Source organism: Ursus maritimus, unplaced genomic scaffold, assembly GCF_017311325.1.
Source record: "Ursus maritimus isolate PB19 unplaced genomic scaffold, ASM1731132v1 scaffold_13, whole genome shotgun sequence".
Classification (NCBI taxonomy): Eukaryota; Metazoa; Chordata; class Mammalia; order Carnivora; family Ursidae; genus Ursus; species Ursus maritimus.
The window spans coordinates 47,697,337-47,713,922 of record NW_024423675.1 but is presented as its reverse complement, the minus strand read 5'-3'; positions in this window follow the sequence as shown (position 1 = coordinate 47,713,922).

Sequence of the window (16,586 nt, the reverse complement as noted above, 5' to 3'; positions counted from 1 at the left end):
TTATTCTGAGATATCTTATGGTTTTTGGTGTTATTGCAAATGGAATCGATTCACTAATTTCTCTTTCTTCAGTCTCATTGTTCGTGTATAGAAATGTAACTGATTTCTGAGCACTGATTTTGTATCCTGCCACATTACTGAATTGTTGTATGAGTTCTATAATAATTTGGGGGTGGAGTCTTTTAGGTTTTCCATATAAAGTATCATGTTTCTGCAAAGACAGAGAGTTTGACTTCTTCTTTGCCAATTTGAATACCTTTTATTCTTTTTTGTTGTCTGATTGCTGTTGCTAGGACTTCTAGTACTATGTTGAACAATAATAGTGAGGGCGGGCATCCTTGTCGTGTTCCTGATCTTAAAGGAAAGGCTCTCAGCTTTTCCCCATTGAGAAAGATATTTGCTGTAGGCTTTTCATAGGTGGTTTTTATGAAATTGAGGAATTACCCTCTATCCCTACACTCTGAAGGGTTTTAGTCAGGAAAGGATGCTGTATTTTGTCAAACGCTTTTTCTGCATCAATTGAGAGGATCATATGGTTCTTGTCTCTTCTTTTATTAGTGTGATCTATCACACTGCTTGATTTGTGAATGTTGAACCACGCTTGCATCCCAGGGATGAATCCCACTTGGTCGTGATGGATAATCCTTTTAATGTACTGTTGGATCCTATTAGCTAGGATCTTGTTGAGAATTTTGGCATCCATATTTATCAGGGATATTGGTCTGTAATTCTCCTTTTTGATGGGGTCTTTGCCTGGTTTTGGGATCAAGGTAATACTGGCCTCATAGAATAAGTTTGGTGGTTTTCCTTCTGTTTCTATTTTTTGAAACAGCTTCAGGAGAATAGGTATTTCTTCTTTGAATGTTTGGTAGAATTCCCCAGGGAATCCATCAGGCACTGGACTCTTGTTTTTTGGGAGGTTTTTGATTGCTTCTTCAATCTCTTCTCGATTAATTGGTCTGTTTAGATTATCAATTTCTTCCTGTTTCAGTCTTGGTAGTTTATAGGTTTCCAGGTAGGCATCCATTTCTTCCAGGTTGTTTAATTTATTGGCATATAGTTGTTGATAATAGTTTCTAATGATTGTCTCTATTTCCTTGGTGTTGGTTATGATCTCTCCCCTTTCATTCATAATTTTATTAATTTGGGTCCTTTCTCTATTCTTTTGAATAAGTCTGGCCAGTGGCTTATTGATCTTATTAATTCTTTCAAAGAGCCAGCTTCTAGTTTTTCTTTTTCTTTTTCTTTTTTTTTTTTTTAGATTTTATTTATTTATTCGACAGAAATAGAGACAGCCAGCGAGAGAGGGAACACAAGCAGGGGGAGTGGGAGAGGAAGAAGCAGGCTCATAGCGGAGGAGCCTGATGTGGGGCTCGATCCCAGAAAGCCAGGATCACGCCCTGAGCCGAAGGCAGATGCTTAACTGCTGTGCCACCCAGGCGCCCCAGCTTCTAGTTTTTCTGATCTGCTCTACTGCACTTCTGGTTTCTAATTCATTGATCTCTGCTCTAATCTTAATCAATTGTCTTTTCGTGCGTGGGTTAGGCCTGTTCTTCTGTTCCATCTCCAGCTTCTTAAGGTGAGAATATAAGGACTGCATTTTAGATTTTTCTATTCTTTTGAGTGAGGTTTGGATGGCTATGTATTTTCACCTTAGGACTGCCTTTGCAGTGTCCCATAGGTTTTGAACCGATGTGTTTTCGTTCTCATTGGTTTCACTAAATTGCTTAAGTTCTTCTTTAATTTCCTGGTTTACCCAATCATTCTTAAGCAAGATGGTCCTTAGTTTCCAAGTGTTTGAGTTTCTTCCAATTTTTCCTTGTGATTGAGTTCCAGTTTCAAAGCATTGTGGTCTGAGAATATGCAGGGAATAATCTCAGTCTTTTGGTATCTGTCGAGACCTGTTTTATGACCCAGTATATGGTCTGTTCTGGAGAATGTTCCATGTGCATTTGAAAAGAATGAGTATTCTGTGTTCTAGGGTGTAGTGTTCTGTATATATCTATGAGGTCCATCTGGTCCAATATATCATTCAAAGCTCTTATTTCTTTGTTGATTTTCTGCTTAGATGATCTGTCTATTGCTGAGAGTGGAGTGTTGAGGTCCCCTACTATTAACGTATTATTATCTATATGTCTCTTTATTCTGATTAAGAGTTGGCTTGTGTAGCTGGGTGCTCCCCTTTTGGGGGCATAGATATTTATAATTGTTAGATCCTCTTATTGGATACACCCTTTAAGAATACTATAGTGTCCTTCTGTATCTCTAACTGCAGTCTTTAGCTTAAAATCTAATCTATCTGATATGAGAATTGCTATCCCAGCTTTCTTTTGAGGTCCATTGGCATGAAAAATGGTTCTCCATCCCTTCACTTTCAGTCTGGATGTATCTTTAGGTTCAAAATGAGTCTCTTGTAGACAGCATATGGATGGTCATGTCTTTTTATCCAATCTGCAACCCCATGGCATTTATGGGAGCATTTAGGCCATTCACATTGAGAGTGATTATTGAGAGATATGATTTTAATGTTGTCATGTTGCCTATGAAGTCCCTGTTTCTATAGATTGTAAATTTCTGTTCTGTATCACTCTTGGGATCTTTTTACTTTTATAGACCCTCCTTTAATATTTCTTGTAGGGCTGGCTTGGTGGTCACATATTCTTTCAGTTTCTGCTGGTCTCGGAAGCTCCTCGTGTCTCCATCCATTCTGAATGACAGCCTTGCTGGATAAAGTATCCTTGGCTGCATGTTCTTCTCACTTAGTGCTCTGAATATGTCTTGCCAGCTTTTTCTGGCTTGCCTGTAGACAGGTCTGATGTTATTCTGATGTTCCTCCCTCTGTACGTGAGTGAGGAATCTCTTCCCCCTCTCCACTTTCGAGATTGTTTCCTTGGATCTAAGATTTGCAAATTGTACTATTATGTGATGTGGTGCCGGTCTGTTCTCATTGATCTTGGGAGGGGTCCTCTCTGCTTCTTGGACACGAATGCTTGTTTCCTTCGCTAGATTAGGGAAGTTCTCAGCTACAATTTGTTCAAATATCTCTTCTAGACCTCTCTCTTTCTCCACCCCCTCAGGGATGCCGATGATTCTGACATTGGAACGTTTCATTGAGTCAGTAATCTCCCGTAGTCTTTTCTCTTGAAAGTGGAGTTTTTAAGCCATGTTTCTTCTCTTTCCTTCTTTTCTATCATCTCATCCTCTAACTCACTAATTCGTTGTTCTGCCTCATTTACCCTGGGCATCAGAGCATCCAGTTTAGACTGCATTTGATTCATAGCATTCTTAATTTCTGCCAGATTCATTCTCATTTCAGCCTTTAGAGATTCTACATTTTTGTTAATATTTTTTTCAAGCCTACACATTATCTTGACAATTGTTACTCTGAAATCCATTTCCGACAATTTGGTTAAATCCATATCCATTACTTCTGTGGCAGAGGCCACAATCTCCGTTTCTTTCCTTTGTTGGGGGTTCCTTCTCCTTGTCATTCTGATAAGGTGTGGTTGTGGGGATGTACAGAGTCCAAATTATTGACCAGGACCCAAGGAAGATGCACTTGTTTTATAGGGACTTTAGGGATGTGGGCTTCTTGTTCTTTCCACCTGCCTTCTGGGATAGGGGCCTGACGCACTGATACTCAGGCAACCCTGTTTGGGTAGAGTTGCCCTGTCCCCTTTGTGTGTGTGTGTGGGGGGGGGATGGGCACAGTGAGAACCACTTTTTCCGGGCTTTTGTTCTCTGGCAGCTTTCCCTGGTGGTTTTCTGTGACTCTTCTGAGGGTCAGAGCAGCAGTGACCATATCCAAACCTTTGTCTCAGAACAGAGAGATCACAGTCTGCTCTTCACTGAGCTCTCCTGGCCACTCTAACTCTATTTCTGTCGGTGTTGCTAAAAACCCGCAGTGTCCCAGATTGTGCACCCCACAGCCGCTCTCCCAGTCCTCGCTCCCAGGGCTGGCACACCTCTGCCCTTTGTGCTTCTAACACCGCCAGCCGCCTCTGGTTCCTGCGCGCGCTCCCGAGCTCCCTGTTTCAGTCTGGTTCGCGCATGTACCCTCCCGAGCTCCCGGTTTCAGTCTGGTTTGCGTGCGCGCTCCTGAGCTCCCAGTTTCAACCTGGTTTGCGTGCGTGCACGCACCCGAACTCCCAGTGTCAGTCTGGTTTCCCAGCAGCCACCGGTCTCAAGTCCGCCCGCTCCCCAGCACGCAGGAGGCTTTCGCTTCCTGGTACCTGAGCGCAGCAGCTCCCTCCGCCTTCTGCTTATCTTCCGATATCTGTGCACAGATTCTCCGCTCCCCACTTTGTACCTGGATACCCAGAGCCAGAGATGTTCGTTTGCAGAGATCCAGATGTATCTTCTTACGTCTCAGGCTGATTTCGTGGGAGTTCAGGATGGTCTGGTAGATATCCAGCTCGATTGGGGACTGGCTGAAATAGGGTCCCCTATTCCTCTGCCATCTTTTTTTCTCCTCAAAGCTTTTCTTTCTATTATTGGTAGTTTCCAGTGTGGCCCAATGAAGCCAGAAGGTACCTAATTGTAAGATAGTTAATGAAAACACAGGCCACAGAATCAGATATTGGGAAGTTATTTTATATTCTGTTTTCACTTGTGTGTGAATTTTAAGAGAGTACATGGGCATAAAAGACCAAAGGCAAGCCAAAATGTTTCAGTAAATAGGTTTCAGAAATGCCACATTATAGCAAGTATGAGTAAACCTATAAAATTGTTCTGCACCATGTCAGCTTTAGGATATTTTAAAAACCAAGAAATTTCTTCTTGGTGGCAGCTAAGTGGTTTTTGTGGACTTATTATGTAATACATGTATTATATAATACATTCTATCTACTGACTATACTTTTTTAGCTGAATTCTTATACATGCAAGCACACATTTGTAATGTGGGTTCTCTGTGTTATTCCTGTAAGTGTTCTGTTAAAACAAATGAACTGTTCATAAAAATTACCCTGGGCTCACTGAAGTCAGATGTGAGCTTCATGCCATGCCTTGTCAAGTCACAAGATCAAGCGAATCTCAGGTTCCTCAGTTGTGAAAAAAAGGAGATTGGTTTAGCTGACTTCCAAGTCTCTCCACTGAACAATTTATTGTGTGTCTTCCTTGCCCACTGTGCTAGGTACTGGGGCTGAGAAGATAAAATTAGGGGAAAAAAAACCCATTATACTCTATAAATCTTTTCTAGCCTCTAAAATAGTATAATATCCTAATATTTGTTAATGAGTCTCCATTAGACTGCACCATAGTCTCTCTATTATCCTGAGAAATTAATTAAAAGCACTTCAAAGGATTCATTACTTTTTCTACTTTAATGAAAGTGTTTAACAAAAGGGGTACTGTTTATAGAAAGCAGAGATGGAGAGGAATGATTTACTGCTAAAAAACGACCATTAACTCATTATTTCTTCTTTACAATTATTCAATGGCTGTAGCTCTGGAATCAGTAAGATTTGGTTCCAAATATCTTTTTCTGTTGTGTGACCTTGGAGGACAAGGTCTTGGTTGAAGTTCTTTCAACTGTCAGTGAAAGTTGTCTTGTCTATGAATAGGGACGCTCATCCCGCCTGAGGAGAGTCTACTGCAGATGAAATGAGAGGATGTTTTGAAAAGCAGTTGGCTTGAAAAGGCACGGTAAGCCCCCTTGGGGAATATTAGTGTCTGTTGACATTGTAATAGTCAAGATTCCTTCTCTGGGCCCTACTGGTTCTGTCCTTATTCCCTTTCTTTGGCTTGGTCTCCCCTACTTCAATCCAGTTCCACACTGACACTAGAGTTACAAGTATGATTCCATCACACCGCTTCTTAACACATTCAATGCTTTTCATCGCATGGTTCAAACCTATCTTCCTAAAGTCATTTCCCGAACCCACTCCCAGGTGCTCCCAGGCCTGACACTTCAAGGGCCCTTTACTCCTTCCCAGGCTGGTTTGTGAACATGGCACTTCCTGCCCTTGCTCAGTGTTACTGTGTGCTTGCTTCTATCCTCCTCTGCCTGCATCTCGTCTCATTTCTCCTCTAGAAATCATCAACTGCAGTGCATTGAAATACTTAAGAGTTTAATATAGTACACTTGAAGAGTTGTTGGAGGTAATGTCTGACTACCCTGTTTGGTTTTGTTTACTGAGGACAAATCAAGTAGTACCAAGTCCGTAGTAAACACTCAGGGCTGAGAAATTTGGAGACATTTTGAAAAATAATTTGATGAGAAAGTACAATGTGATATACATCTCAAAAGCTCTAGAAAAGTGTATTAAAATTCATTCCAGAGTATTCTAAAATTCACTCTAGAAACAGCTAAAAATTACCAAATAAGGTGTTAGGATGATCTTGACTCATTAATTGAATTTCTACAAAACATTTTGCTATTTCTGTTCTGTAGGAAAGGAAATTAAATCTTTGCTTTGCAAGGCCTTTTGCATTCATTTGTAAGTATGCAGTTGGTCAGATGTGAAATCAATAATTAATATTTTTTTTGGTTTCTCCCTAAACTGTGTTGAGTCTATAAAAAATTTGTCTCACCTGTATTTCTCCATTCCTCAGAAAAGCAAAAAAAGCAGACTGTTTTTCAGTTGGAATAACCTTTGAAATAATTTCTTGTGTTCCTACTACATTACAGATGTCCTTATGCTTGTGTTTAACATTAAGTTATCTATATTTTTCAAATTACCCACTGCTATAAACTAAGTCAAAAATCCATCTTGATGTTGACTGGATAGTACATATTTTGCAAAGTAATGGTGATGAAAGGAGTGAAACGAAAGTCAAAAGGAGCACAGCTTCTTACAATCCTAAGCCAAGAGAACCAAGGATACAGCCAAGGAGTAGCTGCACCTTGCTTGTGATATTCTGACCAGGTGATCAGTGAGGCCTGCAAACAGAAACCATTAGTCACACATTCCTGAGATTCACAGGAACATGTTTGCTCTTTTGAGCAGTTCACCAAATTTCAGTGTTGCCATGACAACCTCTGTATTCATCCTTAGTTGTGCACTGGTGTCACATATTGCCAATTGAGGGGACCACATGATCCCTCTAGGTAACTACTTAAATTATCACCTTTTAAAACAGTGACAATTATAAAATTTTCACTTTGCTGTGTATTAAGGTATCAGGCAGCTCTGGGCAGAAGCTAAGCTATAATTTTTCTAATTATCTATCTACAAAGTAACATGCAATGCCTTCCAACTAGGAGCCATTAAATTCTTTTTTTTTTTTTTTTAAAGATTTTATTTATTTATTTGACAGAGACAGCCAGCGAGAGAGGGAACACAGCAGGGGGAGTGGGAGAGGAAGAAGCAGGCTCATAGCGGAGGAGCCCGATGTGGGGCTCGATCCCAGAACACCGGGATCACGCCCTGAGCCGAAGGCAGACGCTGTAACGACTGCGCTACCCAGGCGCCCCAGGAGTCATTAAATTCTTAGTGGTGGGTAATAAAATAGAAAAAAAACTCTTCTCTTTTGATTCCCAGAATTTTACTTTAAATTATGTGTGGGGGTGCCTGGTTGGCTCAGTTGGTAGAGCATGCGACTCTCAATCTCAGGGTAATGAGTTCAAGCCCTAGGTTGGGCATGGAGCCCATTAAAAAAAAGATGATGTGTGGCTCATAATTTAGTTGAAGAAAGGAGTGAGGAGGGGGGTAGTAGGATGGCTTATGTGACTGACTGGAGAGAATAAGAAAAGTTTTCCCAAACTGAAACTTGGGAGCTCAAGTTAAAAGATTAGTTGGAAAGGAAGTGAAAATGCTGTAGGACATTTTCTTTTTCATTTTTAAATGGTGATCACTTTCATGCTTTAATTATCTTCTCATCTCTGCACAGAAAAGTAAGGGAAAGTAATTGGTAGAGATAAAATGATGCCTTGTTAATTCTTTTATGATACTAGAAATTCCAAAGACCAGAAAGCAAATATCTAATTTGTAGTTTTTAAAGAAAAATATAGATATTAGAGATGATAATATATTTAAATAAAAGTTATCCTTGTAAATATATTTTAAACTATAGATTAGCTTATCTTAGAATTAGTACTTCCTTTTAAGATATAAATATTTCATTAAATTAACTGATAAAGTCTATTTTCTAATAAAAAAGAAAATATTTGTCTTATAGGATATGTGAATATGCACAATGTAATATATTAATTATTGACTAAATTATCTCAAATTAGAGAAAGTAACGTACGGCTGTCCCAAACAAGTGATATGCCTGCACATTTTTTTTTATTTTTTTTATTTTATTTATAATGATTTTTTATTTTATTATGTTAGTCACCATACAGTACATCCCCGGTTTCCGATGTAAGGCTCGATGATTCATTGGTTGTGTATAACACCCAGTGCACCATGCAATACGTGCCCTCCTTACTACCCATCACCGGCCTATCCCATTCCCCTAACCCCCTCCCCTCTGAGGCCCTCAGTTTGTTTCTCATAGTCCATAGTCTCTCATGTTTCATTCCCCCTTCTGATTACCCCCCTTTCTTTGTCCCTTTCTTCCCCTACCGATCATCCTAGTTCTTATGTTCCATAGATGAGAGAAATCATATGATAGTTGTCTTTCTCTGCTTGACTTATTTCACTTAGCATTATCTCCTCTAGTGCCGTCCATGTTGTAGCAAATGTTGAGAATTCGTTCTTTCTGATAGCTGAGTAATATTCCATTGTATATATGGACCACAACTTCTTAATCCAGTCATCTGTTGAAGGGCATCTCGGCTCCTTCCACGATTTAGCTATTGTGAACATTGCTGCTATGAACATTGGGGTGCATATGGCCCTTCTCTTTACTACGTCTGTATCTTTGGGGTAAACACCCAGTAGTGCAATGGCTGGATCATAGGGTAACTCAATTTTTAACTTTTTAAGGGACCTCCACACTGTTTTCCAGAGTATGCCTGCACATTTTAACCAATTTTAGCAAATTTTATATTAAGTATAGGTAATAATACATAATTAAAGCTCTGCCATCCCACAATATTGACAGGAAAAGTAGATTATTTCTGCATCATTGAAGACAATGGCATTTTCAACATTTAGTGCTTTTCAGGACAGTGTCTAAAACACAGATTCAGTACATGCTTGTTGAAAGATTAAGTGAGTTGACTTCTCATTTTAACATGCTAAACGGTCATTAATATAGCTCCCACAGAAGATGTTATGAATGGCAATGGGATAAGTTCAAACTTCAAGCTGCTGTGGGGATGGTAATGGGTGTAATGGTGGTAGGAAAACAAACTTAATTCCCAGTTAGTAAGGGAAGGTGGATGCACACTGAGAAGTGGGCAATGTAATCAAGTGAGAAGAAGAATGGAAACAGGTGCTCTTGAAGGAAAAAAATGAAAGGACTTTGTTCCTGGTGTTGGTTTGGGACTGACCTTGATCCATTTGGAGAAGTAGTTCAAGAGGCATGGGATGGGGAAGTGTAATTCAAGTATCAGTACAAAGAATGAGTGATCACCAAATCTGTGCCGGGGGAGGCCCTTTAGTTTAGGGAAAGCCAAGCACTGCCATTTAAAGGATAAAAGACAATTGGGCATGGCCAGAGGAAGGTTACTAGCCCTAGATTACTAGAGGATATTTTACAATGCAAATGGTTAGGAGAAGTTGTCAACAGCATTAAAAATGAGTATAGCACGCAAAGGAGATAACAGAGGAGCATTTAACAGCAGCTAGTGTCTGGGCCTAGCGTAGGCCAGTTTTGACCTCTTTCTATGGACACCTTGGAGTCAGGAGAACAATGAAAACCGTAAGAAAGAAAACCATGGACAGACACATCAGTAGTCCTTCCTGTCTTCAACATGAAGAAGTTAGGAAACGGAAAAGTTCTGATGATCTAGTTGGAGACCCACTAATTCTTTTGTGTATAGATTTGCTTCCGCTAACTAATAATTAGAAAAAAAAGAAAAAAAAACCCTCCAGTCCCGTCCATGTTGCTGCAAATGTTGTGTAATCGTTCTTTCTGATGGCTGAGCAACATGGACGGGACTGGAGGAGATTACGCTAAGTGAAATAAGTCAAGCAGAGAAAGACAATTATCATATGGTTTCACTCATTTATGGAACATAAGAAATAGGAAGATTGGTAAGAGAAGGAGGGGAAGAATGAAGGGGGGGTAAACAGTAGGGGGAATGAACCATGAGAGACTGTGGACTCTGGGAAACAAACTGAGGGCTTCAGAGGGGAGGGAGGTGGGAGATTGGGATAGGCCGGTGATGGGTATTAAGGAGGGCGTATATTGCATGGTGCACTGGGTGTTATATGCAAATAATGAATCATGAAATATTTCATCAAAAACTGGGGATGTACTATATGGTGACTAATATAACAAAATAAAAATTATTTAAAAAACCCTGATATATTTTAAAACAAAGGTTTTTTTTGTTGGTGGTGGTTAATTTGACTACAGTGAACTAAAGACTCTGCTCAAGTGACTTGAACAATAAAATGCATATTTTACATTGAAATTCCAATAACAATTATAAAAGGAAAATTGATTCTAAAATCATAGACTAGAAACAAGCTACTGGTACATTCTCAGACCTAAAAGAGTAATTATATTTTGCCACACTCTCTTCACCAAACTCACTGGGTATTGCTTATCTAGTTTTTGCTACTATAAATGGAGTCAATCTTGCATGTATATATGCGTGTATATATTATATATACATCCCTTTAACTAGCTCACTCCTACTCCGCCTTCAAAACTCAGCTCAAACCACTCCTTTGAAAAGTCTGCCTTGATTTACTCACAGGCTGACCCTTCCTGTGTGTTCTATTCTGTTTTATTCTAGCTCTTGTCATGTCATATCATAACCCATTAGTTTGCTTGTCAGTCTTCCCCTCTCGACTGAGTGCTCCTTTAGAGCAGGACTTCCCCTGGAGGGCCTGCCCGTTCCCAGCATCTGGCACCTTTGTGAGTACTCTTTTTATTCAGAGAATGGCTGCAACAAATGGAGGAAGCTTATCTTTGGCACCATTGTGCCAGGTGCTATGGGGGTGACAGAAGAATTGTAACACATGATCCCTGATAGCAGAGTGATTCAAATGTAGCTGAGATAGATCTATTATCTATATTTCCCCCCTTTTTTTAACCTTTCCTCTGATTCAAGACACTTTTTTCAATTTAGTAACTAAGATTTTATGATCTTTGTCCTGGTAAAACTTTTTAAGGCTTGAATACAGAAGTACCAGAGTTAAGATGAACTGATTTGTACCAGAGGATTAAAAGGCCCAAACAGCAGATTGAGAAAAAAAAAAAAAGCCTGGAAGCAGGAGGCTCCTATACCCTGCTGATGCTCAGAATATCCCCTTACAGGACAGGAATGAGTGCTTCAGATAGCAATGAAATTGAAGTAATTCCCTAGTAAAACATGCCCAGGGTGGGCTGTCCCCACAACGTGCGTCCACCCTTGCTGTGGCTGTAGGAAATTTTCTCTGGCACACAGATTCATGCTTCTTTCTCACTTGATATTTTAAAAATACTTAGCTCTATTCTCAGCCAGTGCTTTATCAGGAATCTAGCCTTCCTTCTCCCTCATCACCCCAACAGCCAACTGCAACAGGACAGTCCCTGGCCACGCTCACCTGTTTCTTGCCCCTCCACCTCCTACAGTACCATCTGTGGAACGTCCACTGGAAGAGGCCTTAGTCTACCTCCTCCTCTTCTCCAGCCTACCTCAAAGTTTGGTCCAGGATACTTTCCTGTCACATGAACAAGGGGAGGCCATAGAAATGTGCTCAGACCCACTGAGAACATAACCATTAGACAAATACATTTTTTTCTCTCAAAAATAAATGCAAACGCTAGTGTTGCAGTTTTGCTAGTCTCAATTTCAACACGGAGAAGTTGTCCTGAGTTCCAATTTCTTAGTTTGCAAAGCCATGTTTAGAAAGTGAATCTGTGTATGAGGTAGTGGTTGCTTGTACCAGTAGAGCAATTATATTCCAAAGGTGTGGAAAGAAAGTATTAGATTTTAGTATCAGAGACTCAGGGCTTCTTCAGCAAGAGAAATGGCTTGGTACAGTGATGATGTCAAGGAGTGTTAGTTTGGCAATAGTTTACACGTCTCAATGGAGATGTCTGAGACAATCCATTCTGGGAATCCAGTTAGGGATTTATTTCTTTTGGACTGAGAAGTGAGAAAATTAGGTGGTAAAATATGGTGACATCAGTGAGCTTAAAGATTAAATGGCTAAGAGTAAAGTGTAAAAAAGTTAGTTGAATATCTGTTATAAGATATTCCTGGCCAGTGAGTTTTTCTCTTTTTAACTTTTCTGGACCTTCGTCTGTCTCCTCTTCCTTCAGGGCTCAAACTCTGTCTGAACAAAGACACAGAGTAGGTGAAGTTGTTTCTTGGCCCCACTTTAATGCAATCTTATTCTTTCAAACATCCAATTCTTCAATTTCTGTACTCACTTCATTCTTGAGAAGGACACCGGGGTCAAGGATGTATGTAGCTCCATGCAATTTTAATTCAGCACATCGCCTATCTTAGGGCTTAAGGGAGGTGATGATGTTGAATCTTACCTAGAATCAGAGAACACAAAATTTCTGCAGGACTTTGGAAGGTATAGAAATACTTTATTATACAGAAAAGGAGATGGAGGCCCCAAGCAGTGAAATGATTTGTCAGAGATAGATATTTTCACTTAAGACTTTCTCCTGGAAGAGGTGATCTTTTGTCCAGATAAAGAAATTTCAATCATCAATCAATCATCCTGTGAGAGAATGGCAATGAAATCAACAAATCGGCATTTTAAGGCCATCTTTAGCTAAACACAAACTAGTCTTCACCACTATGTGTGTGTGTGTATATATATATATATATATATATATATATATAGTTGTGTTAACAATAAGAGATACAGATGTAATAATTTTCATTAATGAAGAGAGGATAAATAGAAGAAAATCCAGTGTCATGAAAGCTAAGCTGGAAATAATTTCTGATTTCATACAGAACTTGGGCAGGATCCAAGGTGAAAACAGTCAATGGATTTAGCCATCTTGCTATTGATATTTCTTGCACAGAGAAATATTACTTATTTGAATGATTCATGAACTCTTAATGAAATAATCCAAGTCAAGATGTTTCTGTTTATTAGAAAAAAATTCTTTGTGACACTTGTTTTGTAAATTACAAGAGAATAAAAAATAGGGGCTACTTATATGGCATTGTGCTATTTGATTCCTTTTTCAAACTCATTTCCATTGGTAATAAAAACCAATAATATTTTTAACTAGACAGTGAACTTTTGTGTCTCTTATTAAAAATAATGAAGAACATGTTTTTATAATACGAAGCACAGAAGCCTCAGGTGAGAGAGGAAAATTTATTGACCAGTATTTTATTTAACAATAAAACTTGATTTGGGGTTTTTGAGCACATACAGGGACTAGAGCAAAAAAGAAAAATTCGGGAAAAGATTACTTTTATCTTGCCTTTGAAGTGAGGCTTCTGCACTTGCCTGAGATCTAATCACTCTTCCTCATGAATAACATTATGTTAAAAGAGGGAGAAGAAAGAAAAGGTGTAACACTCCTGCAATCAAACCAGTGGTCAGAAATCAACACCATTAGATACAGTGGGTGCTGTTTAGGACAGGAGAGTTAGGGAGGGGGGAATGACTCAACTAGATGAAAAGATAAGAATGAATTGCTTTGCCAAGTAAGATGAAAACATGTACATATTGCAGTGACCTACATATTGACCACTATTTTTCAATTTGGGCATAATTATACCAAAACTATTTACTTTCCTAAGCTACATGTTCAATGCCACATTGCTTCATTTTCTTACTGCTTTAGATTTCCTCATGCTCTGTCTTAGAGATCTGGGGCCCTCCAAGGCTTGTACTTCTAGGCAATGATTCACTTTCTGGATTTTTTTCATTTTATCCCTCTGTTAAAATTTACCCATTCAACATTTCACTCTGCCTCCTAAGCCTTCCCCATGTCCCGTGGTGGGAACACCCTTTATATCTACTTGATATCATTCGTTGGGATGAGTTTCTAAGATTGTATATGACAAGGAATAACACATTTATTACTCTGCCATGAAGTCATTTCAGGCTTGACAATGGACTCCTCTGTAAAGCTGGAAGTTCAGGATGCCCTGAACAAGTACATTGCAGTGGGATTAGAAGAGAGGGTCGCGATTTGTGAAGTAAATTCATGAAAGTTGTGTAAAATTAAGGAACTTGGTAGCTTAAAATAAACTTCACAAATTTACTGAAGGTTAGCCTCCCGTGTAATTATAACATGGTTTAGATGACATTGACTGAGTATTTTGCATTAGTATTGGCATAAAACGAAATATACAAATATACTTCACTTACATAATAAAAATAGGACTTTCTGCTGAACAGAAAAAGATTAGTATCTATACCTGAATCTTTTTAAAAATAGAACATATTCACATTGGAGTGGTTTGCTTTGTGAAAGATCAAGGAGAACCCTGATTCATCTCATAAAGGCACAGAATAGTTCCTAATTAATACATCCAAGCTGGTGAATGCATAGACGTCCCACTACAAACATGAGAAACACAGAATCTTGGGAAGAGTGTAAAGTGGGTGAGAGCTGTCTACAGGGACTTTTTGGCCTGTGACTGTTCTCTATCACTGTGGTAGGGCTATGTGTGAGGTTTTCTTAGTGTGTTTTTAGGAACTCAATTATTTTTGATTAGTGGAAATTCAACTAAGGACTAACAAATCATTGACTAATATTTCTGGTTTACGAGGAAGCCAGAACTTTTGATCTCCTGGTATACTTTTTCTCCTCCTTCCTCCTCTTCCCCATCTCCTTCTATTCCTCCTCCTCCTTTTTCTCAATGAATCTTTCAATGAGAAGTTGGAAGAGTGAGCTACTCATCATCTAACCTCTAAATCTCCTTCATAATTTTATTATAATGGGTGGTGACAAAGTAAATAATCTCTGTTGGCTAAATTTACTTTACTGAAATTAGTTTGAATGTATAAACAAGTGCATTATCCCTAGTGAACTTAATTTAACATTCTAATTAGATGTCACTACTTCCAAACCTCGAGTAATTGACTTGTGATTTCAGGACTTTAAGCATATTTGCTTAAGGGAGCTATGACTAACGCTTCGTATTTTCCTGGAAAAATTATTCACGGCCATGACTCAAAGAGAAAAGGCTTCTGTAACCTATTTGTGAAAGACCTGAAGATAATGTGTCTGTGGCCTCTGTGCTGCACGGATCACCATGCTGATTGACTGATTTGGGTGGCTAAGCTGTGTTCTGTATTTATTTATTCCAAAAAGGAGGCCTTCCCCAGTAGAGAAGCTCAGATTTTTGGTTCCTCTAGGAAGGAAAGCCTTTGGAAATGTGGTGCTCTGGCTAAACAGATTTGCCATTTTTTTCTTATGTTATGCCATGAAAAAGCCATTACATTTCCTTACATGATATAATTAAAAATGTTGCCTAAGAGTTGCAACTAATAATTTTTTATCTCATTTGAAGATAAAGTTCTAATCAAAATAGTGACAAATTTCAAATTTTGATCCAGGAAACATGACCTTGTCCTTTGCCTTATTTTTTCTTTTCTTTTTTTTTTTTCTTTTTTTCAACATATATGGCCTCACCTGGACCTGCTTTACTTTTATTTTCATAATATTTCTGTCTTAAATCTCTCCCGAGTGACATATCTGCTTGGGTTTCTCATTGGCTAAAATCCAGCATGTCCAAGGGCTGTAAGATGTCTGTTTTTATTCATTTATTTTTTTTGAGAGAGAGAGCAGGAGCAGGGGTGGAGGGTGCAGAGGGAGAGGGGCTAGCAGACTCCCCGATGAGCAGAGAGCCCAATGTGACGCCCAGGGCTCAATCCCAGGACCGTGAATCATGACCTGAGCCCAAGGCAGATGCTTCACTGGCTGAGCCCCTCAGGTGCCCCTGTCCACCATCTTTTCTTCTATAGCATGCTTGTATGTGCACCACGCAAGTTCACTCTTACCCATATCCCACACCTCTTACCTAACTTCTGTTTCTCATTTCAGTGAAAGGCAATGCCATTCAGAGAAAGAAATATGATATTATTTTTTCACTCTACTTCATCCTTGTACTACTCCTCAGTCAATAAACCATGAAATCCTGTCACCCAGCAACTGCAGTTCAAAAGCATATGGTCCACTAGATAGATAGGCCACATGAGGGGCCATAGAGCAAACCTCAATAAATTTAAAAGTGTTGAAAGCATTCAGAGTATCCTTCCTGACCACTATAAAGTAAAATTAGAAATTATCAATTATATTTATTCAATAATCAGTTAATCAAATTTCAGTAAGATATTTGGAGAAAATCCATATTTGGAAATTAAGCAGCAAACTTCTAAATAACTCATGAGCAGAAGAATAAGTTACACGGGAAAATAAAGTAAGCATTTGAACTGATGATAATAAAAACACAGCTTATCAAATAGTGGGCTACAGCTAAAGCAGCACATAGAGGGTTATTTGTAATTTTTAACACTTACATTTTAATGCTTACATGTAAATTCCATGAAAGTAGATATTCCTTGCTGAGCATCCAGGTGTCTGGAACATAATAACAAGTC